We start from the raw sequence: 17179 nt of genomic DNA, 5'->3' as shown, positions 1-17179 counted from the left end.
CAACCCCCATAGGATTGTACCTGAGGCCTTTCCCAAATAATAGCATCACTTGTAGGAAACCCTGTGATGCATCAGGAAGACCTCTCTTCTCTCCCCATGCAAAAGGAGCATTTTCGTGAAAACACACGGGCACGGGGCGATCAAAGAGGTTCTCCCTTCCTGTCATGCTTGACTGAAACCAGCCAACATTTTCAAGAGCTTCTCTACAGGCTGTGTCTGACCTTATTCAGCTTGTTTCCACAGACAACCAAGCTTAAACAAATCCTGAGCTGACCCGAATGCCTTTGCAGAAGATGAAATTTCTTCAATTGTCTCCTGCTCCCCGGAGCTCCTCAGAAGGGTTTGGGGTCTTTCTATGGCCTTTTGTCTCTGTCCCTCCCAAAAGAACTTATCTGAAGTGTTTGAATATGCTTGCAAGCATTTTCCCTCTTGCAGAGGTGGTTCTGTGGCACAAGGTCTGGCAGCTTTTTGTCTTGTCTGACGGGGTTCTTCATGTTGTTAATGGTCATAAAATTATCCCACCCTCTGCTAATACCAGTTGTTTTTGGACTAGAGGGCCAGCACAACCCTTGACGCTTCAGCATTTCACAGGCTGGCAGTGAGAGCTGGCTATGAACTGATCCGTGCGGCAAGTTACAGCTGTGGCATTGCTTCACTTAAACTTTTCCACATGTTGACTTCAGGACCGGAGTTTCTTTGCGACTCCTCCGTATGTAAATGTGAGACCTCATTTTTTCCTCTGCGCTTGTTGTGATGGAGTTTGAAAAATTAGTTCCTCTGAAAGCCAGGCTATTTTGGGTTTGCTAGAATGAACTTTTCTTTCCAGACAAATGGAGTACTGGGCTAAGGTTAAACTTCATGATTCAGTCCTTCAGCCTGCAACCACTTTTCTCCCTTGGCACGGGGCTGAGGTGACACAGAGTAGAGACTATTTCCTTCAAAGAAAAAGCAAAAAGTTCTTCCAAGAAGGCCTGAAATACCTACAGCCTGAAAAGTCCCTCAGGAATATAACTTATGGTGCTTGTTTGGACAGGAGGGGAATATCAGGTATGTATTTTTATCTGCTCAATGTTCATGTCTCTTTGTATGATCATTCACTAAGAATTATACCTTAATATTACAACCAAAGACATGTATTTAATTCTCATGGTGCCTACAAGGCACTACAGGCTCCTCTGCAGCCCCCTGAAACTGCGAAGTGTTTCACAACGTATCAGGAGTTGATTTGCAATGGGAATCAATATGCTAATTATTGTGTCAACACTTGCTGTTTCGTTGTGTCTCTTGGCTTCGTGTCCCGAGGTACACAGGCACGTACTGTCTCGGCTCACCCGTGGTGTGTAAGTGATGCGATGCGGTGGTCACACAACTCGTCGGCAGAGAGGCAACCCAAAGATGAAGACCGGTAGGGTTTGTACTGTCTTATCCAGTCCAGCTTCATTCTGTCAGGGAACATCAATTAAATCAGATGAAGAAATTAAGCAGCTTTTGTCTAGCCGGTAAGTTAAACAAATATTGATTAAAATAAAACGATTGTTAAACGGATGAGTCAAAATAACTACCATACCGATGAGTATGGTTTGCATAACGTGAAGTGTTGTTGGAGTACAAGTGTCAAATGTGAGCCCAAAAATGTCCTCCTTCTTCATTTTATTTATTTCTAACATGGTTGTGCCCTGAGTCATGGACCAAAAATAGCCAGGCCAGGCTCTCTTCTACCTCCGAACAAAAAGATGAACTTTGCCTCTTGGCTTCTTCTGCAGACTCACGCCTCCTTGGGACACCAGGGTGATGCGCACGGAGGAGCACGAGGAACAGGCGGGTGGTATGGCTTTAACCTCGTGGCTCCCAGCACGAAACAATACAAACACAGGGCGCACACCACATGTGACTGTGGGATAGTTGGCTCTAAAATTCCTGCCTCTGCGACAGGGCGAGGCTGAGAGCTATCCAGGAGTTCAGCCAAAATGGTCCTGGGAGCTTGGAGAAAGCAACCAGAAGACCCTGGCTGTCTCTGATAGCTCTTAGTTGCTCTGTGGTAGCCAACGGCTAAGCTGCATAGGAAAAATTGTAACACAAACTTGGGTTTTGCTTCCAGACTTTTTAAAGTGCTTGCTATAGGGGCTATGTATACGTGCGAGGCATGGGGAGGAGCAGCAATGTCGTGGAAGGGTGCTGCGGACTGGGATAAGGGGCTGCGTGCTTCTTTACTCATCCTTGGTGTCCCTGGCTGCCTGAAAACACAGTGCAGATGAAAGGCTCAGAGAGCTCCTCACTTCTAGGTACTTCCAGGACAAAGGAGAGTGTCCTTTTCCTCGTGCACCTTCTGCATGAGGAAAGTATATATATATATATATATTTGTCTCTTTACCACAAGGATGAAAAGGAAAAGTTAGGAAAGGTTTATGGTCTATTTATATTTACAAATAATTTTCAGACAAAATTCTTGTAAGTCTCCATCACAAAGAGCTAGAAAGAAAAACAAAACAATTTATACACGGTGCTACTCCACACCTGAGGCAACCGTCAAAGCATTTTCTTCTTCACAGGAAGCTCAGCTTTGCCAGCGCTGCCAAGGCTGGAGGCTATCGAGCCTCTAGAGGCTGGTGGTAAGCCTTTTCCTTTGAACAAGCACAACTTTGGGTGGGTTTTTGCCAACATGAGAGTTGATACATGTGCAGAGGGAAGCTAACCTGGAGGTGAACTACCCTGCTGCTGGCTCATCTCTTTTTTTTTTTTTCTTTTTTTTTTTCTCTTTTATTTTGCTTTTCTTTTACTATCACATTTCTGGGCTGCATTTGTCAAGGTTATGTTCTAACACCTTCCCTAATATTTTGACTTCACATGTCAGCGTTTTGTTTTCAAGTTGCTAACTATTATCAGATTACTGATTTTCCTGAGCTTCTCTTCAGCTGCAAGCCTCTTAGCTGAGAAAGTACTTGACTGAACCCCGGGTATTCTTGACAAGACCCACTAAAAAATGGGATGCTTTCCCTCATTTGCCTTCAGTAATTGACCTTGTGGCGGCTCTGGCCACGGGATGCCTCCAGCAGCTGCTGCCCCAGGTGAGCACAGAGGGTCGCGACACCGAAACGCCTTCGGGCCCCGCGGGTGTCAATAGGTCTGCTCAGCCCTGCCAAGTGTAGTCATGCATTTTAAGTTTCTTCCTGCATCAGGGTCTTAATTCTTGTGCCATTTCACCGGAACGAAGAGGTCGGGTTATTTATACGCTGGCCATGTTTGTGTGCTATCGATGCCTTTGGGGCTCCGTTTCCCGGTACTCCTTTTTCCCTCTGGGTCTCAGGTCCCAGCTACTCCCTCCTAATGCAATAACAGGCATTGCCCTACCGCTGGCCACGCCAGCACCCTCCATTAATGCCTCCCTGACCTAGCCAACAGCTCAGGCTGGCAGCCAGGGAAGGCCCACGTAATTTATAGCTCGTCAGAGAAGCCGACCAGCCCACAGTCTTCCTGTTTTGTAAAGAGACCTCTCACCCAGACAGTGCTGCCATGGGTGCACTGGAAAGGCAGGAAGATAAAGTAGTGCACAGACAAGCCCTGGCCCCGTCCCTTTGTTTTCGCTGCCGTTGTTTCAGCCAGGCACGTGCTCAAGCAATATCAGCGTGACTTGATACAACCAGGAGGCAACGCTGATGTGTTTGGAGCTACGCAGACGTCCCAAGGTATTTCACAATGTGGGTGCTGTTTCACACCCAGCCACCGAATGTGGAACACGAGACGTGGATTTGGGTCCTCTAAGGTTCCTCTGCTCAGGCCAGGGTCCAGCACAACAACAACCTCTTACACATTTTGTTTGACTGCTGTCCTATAGCATCCTGTAGGCCTTGCTGACCCCATGCGTGGGCTGACCCCAAAGCTTCTACGTCCCTCAGCCATTTTCAGGGTGCATCCACGGCTCTTTTGGGCTGGAATTGCCGTATGGTCCTCTGACACGTGGCTTGATCTCAAAACTGCAAAAGAGGGGCTTTCCTCCAGAGACTGCATGGAGATGGTCTGAGCTGCCAGCAGCCACCCTAAAAGCCCAGCTCCCCACTTCAGGCACCAAGCAACTGCTGTTGCTGTGAGAAGATATTTTCGTGTAATCAAATGGGAAAACAAAGGAACAAACAAACAAGAAACCCCTATGGGTTCTCCTTCACAATAGCACTCGTGGTGCACCTGCTCTTGGGTGGGGAAGTTATTTTTCATTAGCTGCTAAGCTGACACATCCAGCGGATTGATGAGGTTAGATAAAATGAGGAACAGATCTTGAGAGACGCACTCCTGAGGCAGATCCCAGCCCCATCCAGGCCAGGGCAGACCCCTTGCTCAGAGGGTATGAGGCACCCACACCTTCACAGACAAGATCGGCCAAGGGAAATCTCTTCTGACATCGCTTGGACGTAGCCCGCTCCTGGCCTCCAGGCCGTGAGAAACATTTTCTGCTGATGTTTAGGGCACATCAGGACGATAACTAACTGCACACCACCCCGGCTGCCCCGCGTCACCCAGCCTAAAAGTTTCTGGCAACATTTTGCTGAGAAGCTCTCACATTGCTGCTGCTCACATACGGGCTTGGAAATTCGGCAGGAACAAAGCGGAGGGGGCAGAAACGTGCTTTGTCTTTCTTCCTTTTGCTGCCACTTGATGTTTTTGGCTGAGATAAAAGCTCTTTTGGTAAATATTCATATCTTCATTCCGTGCTTTGGCAAACTGGGCAGACTGCATTATTTGCTGATGCTTCATGCAAGGAGTGGTAGGACCCAGATCTTCTTGGATGTGACAACCAGCAAGCGTCTTTATCAGCGAACGAGTACAAGATGGTGCTGTTTTGATGTGCAATTAAGTTACTGTTGATCTAGTCACAGCAAAGAGCTTTGAACTGAGTAGATCTCACTGCTTGAAGCAAATGGGGAAATAAAAACAAACAGGTATGCATCTGAGACAGTTTTCCAACAGGCAAACTGATGAAGTGAGGTGATGCTGGCCAGCCAAGGTGGCTTGGGTGGAGAAGGTGCGGGCTGGAGCATGGGGCAGGCTGGAGGACCTGGAGCACCCTGCCTGCCCGCTGCAAGGTGGGAGAGAGGGCCTGATCAGCAAATAAAGCAATCATTCAGAGGCCAAGAAATGCAGGTTTACAGTGGGGACAGTCAAAAGTAAACCTGAGCTGGAACTTGCAAAGTATTCCAAAGAAAACGGGGAAAGCTTCAAACACGAATGTAAGAGAAAAGCACAGTCAGGCTGCTGTGCAGTAAATGAGATTAAAGATAATCTAGGCATGGCCTAAAATCAAAGGAGTATTTTACCTCTGCTCTCATTTTTGGAAGACAAATCCTAGGGGCAAAAGCAGGCTGGTTAATGGGAACAAGGATATGGAAATGGAACTGCTACCATGGGGGAAGCAGCGCTCCCAGCACGGCTGCATTGCTCCTGGGGAGGGAAGAGACTCCGGAAAGACCAGCGTCAAAGGTGGCACATCCAACAGCAACCGTTTTGGTAGATGTGAGGGACCATGTGATGGCGGGACATCTTTTACAACACGTTTGCTTGTGCGGGGTTAAAAAATAATCCATCCAGCTGCAGTCCTTGTAGCTCTGACCTCACCGGTATGCAAGGCTTTGGAACATGCCTGGCAGGTTCATTAAAAATGCAAAGGCACATCAAAAAATGGGATAAAATGCAACCAGAGGTACATCGTGCCAGACTGACTCGATGGCTCTCTTTGATAACACAATTATTTTTCCAGACAGTTGATATCTGCCAGATTTCCTTTATCTGGGCTACTTTAATGTATTTGGTATGACGTCAAGTGTGAAACTACTGATGGAGACAAAATAGGTGAGCAGAGGGATCGCCTGGTTGCAAAGAAGAGGAGACAACGAGCATGGAGGGTGGAAATGCTAGGCTAGAAGCTACATGGCAGTGTTTTTTGAATAGGTTTGGGAGCAATTTTGATTTAACATTTCCAGTAATGGCATGCTCCTGGCCCACGTGAGCACCGTGCTGATGAAATGTGCCAGCACACGGCTGTGACGCGTGGTGGATACAGAGGTGGTTTGGAGGCCAGGCAGGACGAATGGGACACGTCGAGAGTGGCCGTAATAAAAGGAGGATGACATTCAAGTAAAAGACAAAAAGTCACACAGGTGAAGCCTGGTGTCAGAGGCGGCTTTTGCTATTAACAGGGAGTGAATCAATCGGGGAAAACACTGAGGAGAAAGAAAAACCAGCATTAGACAGTCATAGAATCACGTGCTGCCAGCTTGATCTTTACATTGCATCTATTTCCAGATGAGACGAGGAAATATTAGTACCAACCACACATCTTCCCTCTTCCCGTTCTTCGGGAAAGGTGCATGAGCAGCTGCGGGGGGAAAAGCAGGGGACCTCTCTGCAGGAGGACACAGGGAGGTCCTGGCTGCTGCTGCGCTGAAATTTATTTTGTTTTCTTTGGCTCAGGAGCACGAGCAGCCCCCGAGGCAAGTGGTGGAGGCAGCGGAGGGTCAAGCAGGGAGAAGCGGGAAGCACCGGGCTGGGCACAGCTCGGCAGTGCCAAACGGCTTCGCCCCCACTCCTGGGAGCTGCCGGCGCTCCCGCCTGCAGTGCCAGCTCTAACCACAGCTCCCGGTGAGGGGAGGCTGCAGATGTGTGCAATCAGGTTTTGTTTTAATATATTTTTTTCCTTAAAGCCTGGAAAAACAGCTTTTAAATGAATACAGACAGCTACTTGGTAGCCGGAGCAATACACTATGGATTGCTGTGCCCGGTGAGCAGAAAAGGAGGTCTTCTGCATGTGTGGTGGAAAAGGGAATTTGCAGGAGAGCCCCAGATTCAGCCTTAACAAACAGGTAGGAGCAGAGTCAGAGCCCCTGGCTATGCCTCAAGCCAGCCAGACATGAAGCAACCCCAGCCTGGGAGTGGTATTGCCCTGTTTGTTGGAGCAGCCCTGTCTGAGAGGGGCTGTTGCTGGGGGCTATCAGATAAGACCCAGCAAGTTGCTAAGAAGTGGCTTCCAGCCGAAGTTTGCCTCCCAAATATTCAGCTCAGCAAGGGGAGCAAAGGTGCTTGCGTCTGTGTGAACCAGGCTGGAGAGCGGACCCCTTTACGTTTCTGAATGTCTTTGGCTTTCCTAGGAACTAATGTTGCCTCCATCATTGCTACCTTCCTATTGAGAGGGGAGGGAGGGAAAGGAGGGAAAGAAGAGTGTTAGAGAAAAGAAAATAAGAAAAAGAAGAGCTGGATGCCCACACTAAACCACAAGAATGAGAAGTGGAGGCTCGTGGAAGTTGTGTAAGACCAGCACGGTGTTTGCAGGTTTGGAAACACATCCAGGAGGGCTCGGTCCTCTATCGAGGGCAACCAGGAGCAGGGCAGGACTGTCCCACAGGGGCAGCGTATCGATAGATGTGCTGGTGTTGAGACGCTAAGTCAATTACAATTATTAAACTGATTATTCATATTCTATTCTGTTCGCTGTGGGCAGATACTCCTTTTGGGGTTAGGTTTATGGGCCTTACAGACTGTCGGAGTGAAGCTAATTAGCAAGAGCAATCCAAATGGAACAACGACTGGTAATTGTTGCTAATGATGCAAGCACGTTACAGCAGCTAAAACGAAATCTTGGGTTGTGAGCAGCTCTGAGAGGCAAACAAACATTCACAGTTGTGTATGGAGGTTGTATGCACACCCACCTCGCTGCTAGGGGTGGTTTAGCTGAGCTCCTGTCTCTAAAAGAGCAGTTACTTGCCAAATGCTTCCCAGTGGTCAATGGAAGAAAACACTACAAGAAATGAAAGACCTGGGGAGTTGTGGTGGGAGAGGCAGGCAGGGCGGGCAGGGAGCTGCAGCACAAGGCGCTGCCAAAGCCCTGGACAAACGCGGCAGCCCTGGAACCGGCACACGGGCTGAAAGCCATTCCCTGCTTTGCTTTCACCAAGGCAAACCTCAGCTGCCTCCAGAGCTGACTGAAAAAAACAGGGTCCCTTTGACTTGCACAGGCTCTGGATTGTGCCTCCGTGCAGGTGCAGGGCCTGGAGCCTGGGAGCCAGACCATGGCGGGCTCCACAGCTGCTCGGTGCCGCTCTTGGCACACGTCTCCTGCTCCACCGAGCAAGCACGGGGCGGGACGCCGTCCAAATAGTTTGGATTAAGTTTGGATCCTGAATTATGCAACGCACGAACACACACAAAAAAACTAGTTTGTTGCTTCTGCCACCGGAGGTGGGCATGCGGGCCCTCCCTGCCCTGCTGCCAGCCCTGCCTCTGAGGGTGGCAGTGGAAGGGCCTAGTCCCCAGCCTGCCTCTCTGTTTTTGTTTGCAGACCCCAAATCAGAGTGCTGATGGCCACGGTGCTCAGTTTGTGAAAACTGCCATGCTGAAACTGCCAGCAGAGCTGGGACAACTCGTAGCAATCGTGGATTTGGCCCAGCGCTGAGGTTTGGTTCTTACATGGGATGGCCCTGATCCTGTGCCTCGTTTCTCTCTTTTTAGACTTTAAATGTTTTGGACGCATCTTCAGTTCAAGGCCTATTCCTCGGAGGTTTTTCAGTAGGATGGGTTTTGGACTTGTTTAGGAAAGCTGTGGGTAAAAGTGGTTGAACTGTTTCAGTTTGTTTTTTTAGAGGTTAAACACAAGTTAGCTGTTTTTTTTTGTTTGGTAGGTTGGATGGTTGTTTTTTTTGGTAATAACTGTGAATGTAAATTGTCATGAGATACTCTGGACAGTTGTTCTACTTATCTGTCTTTCCAAATGTGTGTGGGTAGTACATTTGATACCGGAGACAATTGTAGGAGATACTTGATGCAAAACTCCCCTTTACGTTACATTTTCTATGGGATAAAAGAGGAGTGTTATAACAGCCAAGGATGGGCAGGAAAGAGTCAGGAGAAATGTGAGAGTAAGAGTTTTGGTACCGTGACTGTGTCCCGTGGCCCCCAGCACAAGAGAGACTTGGATGTACTGGAAAGAGTCTTATGGAGGGCCACCAAGATGATGAAGGGCCTGGAGGACCTCTCCTGTGAGGAGAGGCTGAGAGAGCTGGGGCTGTTCAGCCTAGAGAAGAGGAGGCTCAGGGGGAAGTTAGCAGTTGTAGATCTTAAATAAATGCCAACAAAATGGCTGGCAAAATCTAACCTAGATTCTTTTGATTGAAATAACATTTAAGAGTGATCTGAGATAACTGATTTCTTCTTTTTTTTTTTTTTTCTTCAAATTTCAAACTTCAAATTTCAATCTGATTTTTCAATTATTTGTTTTGGCAGAATTTTTTAAAATCTGGTAGAAAGAAACCTTTCTTCTACATAGTCCCCCTCTTCCTGATGCAGGCTTTGAGTCAATATGAGTTCATCAAAAGGCGCTCAGTTTTGCCAAGAACTTGTAAAATTAAACATGATAAAGCTGTGAAAGTAATCAGTATGTGTAATGTATTTTGAGGACTTTTATTTGGTTCTTTTTTTTTTTTTTCCAGTGACTGGCATGAAACATTTTTTCATATATTCAAATTCATACCTAGAAATGCACTTTCCACAGTTAAAAGTGTCACAAGAACTTCATTTTTATCTGTTAAAAATAATTATGGGATTTGACTTTTTCTATGCTTTTATTTCTACAGGAGTATAAATGGTGATTTCTTTTATTACTCTTTGCTATTCAGATATGTCAAGGAATTTCAAAGAAAAACAAAACTTTGCCACTGAAAACAAAATTCCTGCACTACCAGGTAACCTTTTTTTATTTTATTTTTTATATATTTTTTTAAACATTGAGTGAATTGTTTCTTTGGAAATGATTTGAATAAGAGAATGCGTAAAAACAAAACTTCCATTTTTGGAGATATTCAAAACTCACTTGAACAAGGCACTGAGGAGCCTGAACTAATGCAGGAACTGGTCCTGTGCTGAGCAAGAAGTTGGACAATATGAGCTCTAGAGGTCTTTTCTGACCCATCCTATTCCACATTACTAACATCAAGTTTTGTCAATTCATCATTTTTAGGCTATTCATTCTACTCTTATTTTAATCTAGAGTTCTTACAGACCCAAACACATTTTTTATCAAAACCTGAGTCAGAATTCATTCATCTCTTCATATTATAAGTTACAATAAATAAATGTTACCTTCAGCCAGAAGGATCCAAAATTGTAGAGACCTCTTGGTGTCTCCTTAAGAAGAGTGAACAAGTGCTCAAGAGGAGTCTCATGACCTAGGCTAGCACTGCCAGTTAAGCTCAGAGATATGGCCAGGCTCCAGAAGGTCTCCTATATTACAGCAAAAATTCTTTACCAGAAAAACTAAACATGCTGAAAGGCGCCAATAACACCCACCCAGAGCACAAAGTATTTTGCTAATTCACTTCCAACTATTGCGTAAGAACAGAACCAGTAAGATAACTTTCAGAATATTACGATCTAGTTGTTATTATTTTTTAACAGCTTCAAAATACTCAGTATACTAAAAAAAAGCTTATATCTTATTACCGAATAAATAAGTCTCACTACATTTAACTAAAATTGCCTGACGTTTTAAATGCAGTTTTGCAGACAAACCGTGACACAAGTTTCTCACACGCATGCATTGAAATTATCGGTCCACGGGGTGGTAAAACATAGCAGCAGGGGTTGTGTATGGACACCCCAGTACTGTGCTGGCTCATGCTTTTTGCAGGAACGCAAGGGACACTGACACACATCACACAGTGTCCTGAAAGCAGCTGAGAAGAAGATAAATCTTATTTATTCTAGAATCTGAGAACCTGCAAATGTGGTTTGTGGTTTACATACCTAACAGCCAAGAGTGGCTGTCAGTAGCACAAAGGCTTCTGAGCAGCTCCTCAGAAGCTTAAAAGGCAAAAATGGCAATTGCATTTATTGATTGGAATGGCATCATCGCTTTTCTCCTTGATTTGCATTTAGGCTGTTCCAAGGTGTTTACTCCCAGTGTCCGCCCCATCCCCTTCACACAGGCTCTGTGTACAGCTTGTAGATGAGCTCCTTAAGGAGAAGTCTGCACGACTTTGGGATGTCCTCAAAGACATGTGCACTGATGGAAGGGAGGAAAGCCAGCCACAGGGACAGACCTGCTCCAATGAGTGCCATACACAAAACCTGCAAGTATTTTGCATCTGCCACCCGCCAGTAGCTGCAGTGCCTGCTAGCAATGGCCACTCCAGCAGCATGCAGAAATGCATGGCCTTGATGGTGTTTTGTACTGAAATCTCTGATTTGCTGAATAATACTCAATTTCCTTCAATAATGTTCTTCTTTGGTGAATTTTGTCAGATATGTTCACCTCATATTTCCAGTTAGAGGAAACCCCTTCTCACAAGGCAAAGCAAATAGCATTATGCTTGTAAGTTCCCTCATAAAAATCTCTTTCAAATCTCATAGTTCCCAGTCCACCAGTTCCCTCTACTTCTTCTGTCTTTCTCTTCCCTTTTCTCCACATGACCTCTTCTCCAGTCATTTGCTTTCCTCTGGGTTGACATTTTGTCCTGTCTGTCACTGCAGAGCTGGAGGAGGCAGCAGCAGGAACAGAAGAACCAACATCTCTCCAGGTGGAGGGATGGGGGAACACATGCTCCCATGTGCTTGTGGACGTGGAAGTGTGACGGGAGATCTGCATCAGACCAGGATAAGATTTATGGCATCTGAATCCCACCTGAGTCCCTAACATTTGCTGTCGGATGTCCCTTCATTCCTACATAAACCCAATATGCTTTAACCTAATGCAATAAACCTTGTTAAACTTATAAAATGTGATTAGCAAAGAACAAAGAATTCCTCCTACTTTCTTTATTGTGTCTAATTTATGTACTGCCTCATCCTTCCAGTGCAGGTTGATAATATTTAAAGGGCACTGAGATGTGATAATAGCATACTGCACTTGCCGATGTATTATGAAATGTATCCCATTAGCCACTTTATATCTGAAAGGCCGAAAAATTTCCACCTAGCAACAGAAAGGCATTTAGGATTAAAAAAAAATACTTGGCAGGCAGTCAGCATGTTAAACTACGCCGGGAGGAACCCAATCAGAGGTTTCTAGAGACAACAGGAGAGTACAAAAGTTGCCGTCGGTGCTGCCTATCGCAGAGCCTGAAGGTAACTCAAGGCTCCATGCCCTGGAGGGGCACGAGGCAGGTGAAGGGCAGCCCGGTGGCAGCTGTGTGCTGGGGATGTTGCTGGGGGCTGCAGAGGAGCAGCGAGGCGGCAGTGCTCCAGCTCACCTGGTCCCCACCGTGTCATGGTCCCACTCGTGTGCAGGTGGAGGAGCTGCCACAGGGACCTTCCTCTGCTTAAAAAAACTGACCCACTACCAAAAATGCCCCGTGACTGATGGTGTTGGTGAGTGAGATCGAGACACTTCTGTTAAGATTTCTCATTTTCCTCCTGTATACAAAATAAACAAATAACTAAGAATGCAATGGGTGCAAGGGACCTTATCCCTGGAAGCCAGAGCAAGCAGAGAGCTTCAGTTTGGGGCACCAAGCAAGCCATGCAAAAAGGACAAGAACTTTTCCCATCCTTTGTGTATATCATTAACTACTTAGAAAAGTTTTTTTGTTTGTTTGTTTGTTTTTTCAGTGATCTGTAATTTATCCTGAAACATAGGGTAAGCATATTGTTTACAGACATGTTTTTCCTAGGCCAGGCAAAGGCCACAGTATTTTTTTCCAAGTGCTCTGTGTTTTAACCATGCTCAAATTTCCACTCAACCCTTTTCCTTTGGAGAAGGAGCTCTCCTAACAGAAGAGGAGTGTGCAACCTGCTAACGTCCTTGTGTAGCTCAAGAGTTGAAGAGAAACAGCCAACAATACTTCATTTCCCATCAGCTGTGCCCATGCCCAGAACTGGAGATTTCAGAGGGCTGCCAAAAAAACTTCTACAGCCTTTGGTAAAACTCAGAAAATTTCTCCTGCCTCAGAAGGACATGAGCCTCAACCTCACAGTGCTACATTGCCAGAAAGTCATCCTAAAATGAGATGGAGGAGATGGAGGGATTGCGTTTCCATTTGTGAAGTGCCACTATTGTATCTGACCCCAGTGAGCAAAATGAACAAAATGAATACAAATGAGCATAGGGAATGCCTGTGACCACTCAGACTGGCTTCTGGTCCTGGAGGGAGCTGGTTTATTTATAGGATAGTTTTTTTTTTTTTTTTTTTTTTTCTGCTGCACAGTGAAGACCTTCAAAGGAAGGAGGGACAAGCTTCATCAGCCCCAGCCTTGTTAGAGAGGCAGGGGATGTACCTGCAGGAGTCATTGCTCACAGTACGTGGGCACTGATGGACATCTCAGGCCATTTGCCATGATAGGAGGAATGAATCGTGTCCTCTGCTGGGATTCATCCTCCTCCTCCAAAGGCAGGGAAAGGTGTTTGCCTTGTTTTAGTAGTGGTAGTGACAATGTTTGTGTCCAGCCTTGAAGAATGGTTTCACGATGCCTGAAGCAGCAGTGGAATCGCTCTGAACCAAGTGTTTGGTGAAGGTGAAGAGCAAAGAAACACCACCCATGCTCTCTGCAGCCTGCCTTCCAACTGCTTCCCAGCACCAAAGGCTTGCTGGTGCTCCCACTGAAGGTGCGAGCTAGCACAGCAGTGCTGGGCCGTGGAGGGTGGCCTGTTGGTGGTTATCTAAGAGGTCTTCAGATGCTTTGTTTCTTATTCCCACCTACTGAAGGCACTGCTGTGGCTCATACCTTCTGCCCGGAGAAAAGTTCTTACTCTTTGTGTTAAACAGAAGTCACTTTATTTTAGTTTGGGAACAAGTCATAACCCGTAATTTGAAGACAGAACCATGTAATCATAGAATAACCCAGGTTGGAATCGATCCACAAGGATCACCAAGTCCAACCCCTGGCTCCACACAGGACCACCCAAAAACCAGCCCATGTGTCTGAGAGCACTGTCCAAACACTTCTTGTACTCCATCAGGCTCAGTGCCCTGACCACTGCCCTGGGCAGCCTGTCCCAGTGCCTGACTACCTCTGGGTGCAGACCCTTTCCCTAACCCCCAGCCTGACCCTCCCCTGTCCCAGCTCCATGCTGTTCCCTCGGGTCCTGTCGCTGTCCCCAGAGAGCAGAGCTCAGCGCCTGCCCCTCCGCTCCCCTCGTGAGGGAGCTGCAGGCCGCCATGAGGCCTCCCCTCAGCCTGCTCTGCTCGGGGCTGAGCACACCGAGGCACCTCAGCCGCTCCTCACACATCTTCCCCTCCAGACCCTTCACCATCTTTGCAGCCCTCCTTTGGACACTATCTAATTGTTTTGTGTCCTTCTTATCGTGTGGTGCCCCAAACTGCATGCTGATAGCTGAATTTGCCATGCGCTTCCCTTCTGTTCAGCTGAGTCTTTGTGCATCCCGCCATGAGTTAGGCAGGGCAAATACAGCCAGACAAAACAGGGGCTGAAACTTGCCATCAGAGCCAGGCCTCATCACAGTCAGTGCCCAAGGCTGGAATTCAGTCATGGTGGAGTTGATAATAACACGCAGCAAAGAGCAGAGTCCTTTGCTGCCGTTGCTGAAAGCATGAAAAATACCATCTTAATTTAGAGACTTATTATGGCACATTATGGCAGGGCATGCCAATAAATGTGGAGCAAAGTAGAAGTGCTCTGCTACAGTATGTACTCTTATTGCAATAAGGGAAAGAAAAAAAAAAAAAAAACTTCTGGAAATAGAGTTTCGAAAGAAGAAAGAATGTTCTGCTGTTTATTCAACAATAAAAAAAAAGAAAAAAGAAAAAAAAGTGATGACATCCACACAATGCTCTCTCTTTAAAGTGGGTAAAAATAAACTAAAATGAAACAAGGCTCAGAAAGATACTTTTTCACCTCTTAAAAACTGTTAATCATCTCTGTGGCCTGCGGAATATTCCACTCAAGTGTTTTGTATCTTTTTTTCAGATTTGCTTTTCATCATGCTTAATATGTCTGTTTTATCAAATTTCAGACTTAAAAAAAACAAAGCTAGCCACTGAAGAAGCAGGCACCTCTAAATGGCATTCAGTGACTAATTTTTGCTGGATGAGGCAAAGCAGAAATCCTTGAAGACATTACCACGAGCTCCGGACAAGCATGAGATGCTTGTGGGGTCCCTCTGGTCAGATCTGCCCCCTCTTTGTGGGTTTCTAATGGGGAAAGCAGAGGTGGGGAGCAGACCTGCTGGACCTGGTCATCTCAGCTTCAGCAGAACCATCATCTCTTGGTCCTCATTGCCTTTGCCTTCACAGCAGACCAGGAAACAGGAATGGTGGATAAAATGCAGAGTACGACGGTACCAAGGGCTTCTGGCAGTTAGGGCTGGGTTTTTGTCAACCAGCATGTCACGTGAACCCATCTCTTGGTTTCTTAGTGAAAAACTATAGAAATCCTCAATTCAGGGGCAAACTATTGGCCTTTTTTTCTTTGTAGTTAACCGGTGCAGAGGTTATTCTCATGAGTTATAAACCATTCTCCAGCAGTGAAGGAGTGTATGGGATTTCCAGCATTAATGCTTGTAAGAAATCATTTGGCTGTCACTAACGTTATGTAAATAGATGGTTCATGTTTATACTCCACAAAACACATTTACAAGAAAAAGGCTGACTAATTCAGAGGTCAGCTTCTAATTCAAGGTTAGCGCTCAACAGTTTTTTCTTGCCTGCCAAATAAAACCACTAAAGGCTAAATTAAAACCATGTGCTCTAACCTACCTTTATGCAATTACTGATATAAAGAGGGTGGAAGCAGTTTCGCTATCAAATTTAATGCCAATAAGGAGTACGGGGAAAAGTTGTCCTACAGAAGCTTTTGCACAAGGAAGTGAATCAAGACTGCCCTGCCTAGAAGGTGTGAAGTCCTCCAGCAGCTTTCAGTGGAGTGTCAGTTACGGACTGCAGGCTTCATTTGCCAGGAATCCAATGCAATAAATAGAAATTTAATCAGAAAAATCCTCCTGTTCTGCAGGAAGAGCTCTTGTTACAGGAAAACTCCAAAAACAAAGTGATCAACATGATGAAATTTGCCCTTCTTTTAGATGTCTGGATACCCCTATCTTTTTTTCACCTATCTTTTTTTTATCCCTATCTATATTTTTAACTTTTCAGGTCTAAATAAAACTCAAAGGTGGCCCAGCACCTTCTTAAAACATTTGGCCAGAGGAGAGTGGGAACATTCAGTTGGAGGCTGGGCAGAAGGTCAGTGATGCTACTCAGCCTCTGCCAGATGAGAAGTAGGGTGCTATGTTTCCATTCAGCCCTGTATGCAAACTCACAAGTGGTTTGAGGGGTGAAATCTGCCTGGCCCCTTCTCCCAATGCTCCCACGTCTAAGAAATATTTGGTCCGGGTCCGTGAATGTGTGACATGGTGATATAAACCACATGGTGATATAAATTCAAGTGCTGTTGAGTGGTGGGACCATATACGCATGTATGTGACTCCCATGTGCAGAGCCAGCCCAGCCACGAGCTTCCTGAGTCCTTGGCCACTGAGCTATGGGCCTTATTGAGATCGTTTATTCTTGCCACCAATCCCAAACACTTCTAGTGCTTACAGTTTTAGAGGAAAGTCTTAATTTCACTAATGGAGAGTTTAGTTGTGCAGCATTTGTCTCTGGAGCCAGACACTTCATAGAGCAGATTTCTTTCTTGCAAAATCACTGCAGCTATATGAAGTAACCTTCTAACTTGGGAGCATAAAATACACAATGGACTATGAAATAAATAATGAATGCTCACACTTCTTCACCCCACTACAAACAGCCACTTAATTCACGTGTTGCATGAGTTTGCTCTCTCCCAGAGCATCAGATGTTTCGCTGGTTCAAATGCTCAAATGTTCTGCTTTTCACCACTCCTGAGTGTGGGTATTTGTGTTGCCTACAGGTGCATCTTGCCCAAAATAGAAATCATAGGCAGGGCTCCAGGCCTGAGGCATCATCACATAAGAAAATCTCATTAAAGAAGGAAAACGGTATGTTTTATTGCAAATGTCCAGTCAGTGTAGTGGTCAGTGGAATGTTTTGAAACATGTAGCTATCCAGTCCTTTGTGTTAGGTCTGCAAACTCCTGAGAAACCTTATAGACTCGGACACCAAGCCTGAAAACTGAAGCATCTGTCCAGAGCAAAACAAAGATCTGGTTGCAAGTAAGGAAAGTGCTAAGTATTCACTCTCCCAGCAGGATTTCTGAGATGCTTAACATCAGC

At 45.9% G+C, this 17179-nt stretch overlaps 1 long non-coding RNA gene across 2 annotated transcripts; it reads left to right on the top strand.

Moving 5' to 3' along the window:
• The first annotated feature begins 1360 nt into the window (after positions 1-1360).
• LOC137854409 (uncharacterized) lies at positions 1361-14583 on the top strand. Of its 2 annotated transcripts, none has more exons than XR_011095152.1 (3): positions 1361-1499; positions 9654-9719; positions 11506-14583. It is a non-coding gene; the product is annotated as an uncharacterized lncRNA (long non-coding RNA). The 2 variants fall into 2 exon arrangements; XR_011095151.1 differs by lacking the exon at positions 1361-1499 and adding an exon at positions 1534-8435.
• The last annotated feature ends 2596 nt before the right edge of the window (positions 14584-17179 follow it).

This window comes from Anas acuta, chromosome 3, assembly GCF_963932015.1.
Source record: "Anas acuta chromosome 3, bAnaAcu1.1, whole genome shotgun sequence".
In the NCBI taxonomy this organism is placed as follows: Eukaryota; Metazoa; Chordata; class Aves; order Anseriformes; family Anatidae; genus Anas; species Anas acuta.
The sequence above is the reverse complement of the archived record's forward strand: the minus strand, read 5'-3'. Positions and strand labels throughout refer to the sequence as shown.